The sequence below is a fragment of the Mus caroli genome, unplaced genomic scaffold, assembly GCF_900094665.2.
Source record: "Mus caroli unplaced genomic scaffold, CAROLI_EIJ_v1.1 scaffold_11581_1, whole genome shotgun sequence".
In the NCBI taxonomy this organism is placed as follows: domain Eukaryota; kingdom Metazoa; phylum Chordata; class Mammalia; order Rodentia; family Muridae; genus Mus; species Mus caroli.
The window spans coordinates 1826-3592 of record NW_018390924.1 but is presented as its reverse complement, the minus strand read 5'-3'; the positions used below and the strand labels follow the sequence as shown (position 1 = coordinate 3592).

Genomic DNA, 1767 nt, shown 5'->3' with positions numbered 1-1767 from the left:
TTTGGTTTTTCGAGACAGGGTTTCTCTGTATAGCCCTGGCTGTCCTGGAACTCACTTTGTAGACCAGGCTGGCCTCGAACTCGGAAATCCGCCTGCCTCTGCCTCCGGAGTGCTGGGATTAAAGGTGTGCGCCACCACGCCTGGCCCTCTCTTAATTCTTTACTGGCAGAGAAAAATGAACACAGTCAGACCTCAAGGCCATTGCTATAGGCTGGCTACAGAGTACACGGGGACCAGAAACCCTTTTACTCTAAAGACACAAAGGACTCTGGCAGCATCCAGGTGAGAGTGGGGCAGCCAGGGACGCGCGCTTCCAGCAATGCAGGTCTGTGAGCTCCGGCACTGTCTCAGGAGCAGGCAGTCAGCTCATCAGCATTAGTTTGCAATCTATTCCCCCACTACCAAGCTGCTCCAGTGTACCAGAGAACCAAGGCAGACTCGGGCTGCTCGCGGTGTCCTAAAGGAAACCTTCACTCAGGACACAATCCCAAACCGCCAGTCCCCTCACTCCAAAACTGCAGCCTCAGCGATCCCAGCCAGTTCTGCACAGCAAGTCCTGGCAGCTGCTTCCGCCCTCCCACCCAGCCCAGAAGCGCTCCCTCCAAGACAGAGCCCTGCTCCCGGCGCGGAACCCGACTCCACGCTGCTTCCTGAACCAACCTCCTTGACGCAAACCCAGCACAGAGCCCCAGGCTACGCTGCTCCCTGGACCAACCTTCTTGTCAGAGACAACTGGAATAGATAGCCGCAAACGATTTCCGCCCAACTTTAAGGAAGAAGCACGCGTACAGACCTGAACTCAGAAGGGGATTTCCTGGAAGGCTCCCAGTGGTCACAGTGGTGCGGACTACATCTCCCAGAAGTCTGTGCGAAGGAAATCCGGAAACCCAGGGTGGGTGAAGTCTACTGTTTGGAGAGTTATCTGGATGGTAACACACAGTGGAAGGTGCAAGGAGGAAGCCTTATCTGCAGAAAAGCTATGGGTAATGAGATTGGTTTTCGACCCCAGAACTGAAAGACCCCCGAAGGGAGACCCTCACTCAAGTCTCGGGACAGCCGCGAACCCAAGAAGACACTGAGACCGAACTCTGAATATAGGAAGGAAGATTTAATAAAGCAACAGCAAGGGGCACATGTACCAGAGCTCTGGGGTCGAAACTCATACACCAGGCATGGTGTAGAGGAGATTCGACCACGGCCCAAGTTTTTCTCAGGCTTTTATAGAAAACAGCCAAGGGGGGGAGCAGGGCAGGGAAAGTACAAATTTACGTCACCAAGGGGTTTTGCCAAGAGTTNTTCCAAGGGGCTTTCCATAACCAAGGGGTCGTGTCCTATATTTTGGCAATGTTTAAACCCTTATCTCAAGAATGTTCCTGGCACAGTCTTCAGTTGGGAGGGGTTGGACTGGGTTTGTTCCAGGAGACCATTATCTAAAAAATGTTCTTGGAACAGTTTTCATTTGGGAGGGGATNGGGCCCTGGGGTGAAGAGTTCAGGAAAAGTTCAGGGGTTCCGGGAACAATCTCCAGATGGGAGGGGTAAGAGGACTTTGAGTTGAAGAGTTCAGGAAGAGTTCAGTTTTTCCTCTTTCAGAACCACATCGGAGATGTATGGATATGAGTCAAGCCTTTGACAGAAACATTTGGCTTATAAGTCATTTCTAGTAGTAATTTTAATATTACTACTTCCTGGGGGGGGGGGGGACGTTGACTTAGTTGTTCGTTAAATAAACAAAGCAATACACTAACCAACGTGGGAAGGAAAACTA

The 1767-nt window shown here is 51.4% G+C and overlaps 1 protein-coding gene across 1 annotated transcript in view; it reads right to left on the bottom strand.

The window, feature by feature from the left end:
* The window catches only part of LOC110288895 (zinc finger protein 58-like), a 10843-nt gene extending 10056 nt beyond the window's left edge, over window positions 1–787 (bottom strand). The window contains 1 exon segment of the mRNA XM_021155134.2: window positions 716–787. The gene's annotated coding sequence lies outside the window, so the exon portion shown is untranslated.
* Between the last annotated feature and the right edge of the window lie 980 nt (window positions 788–1767).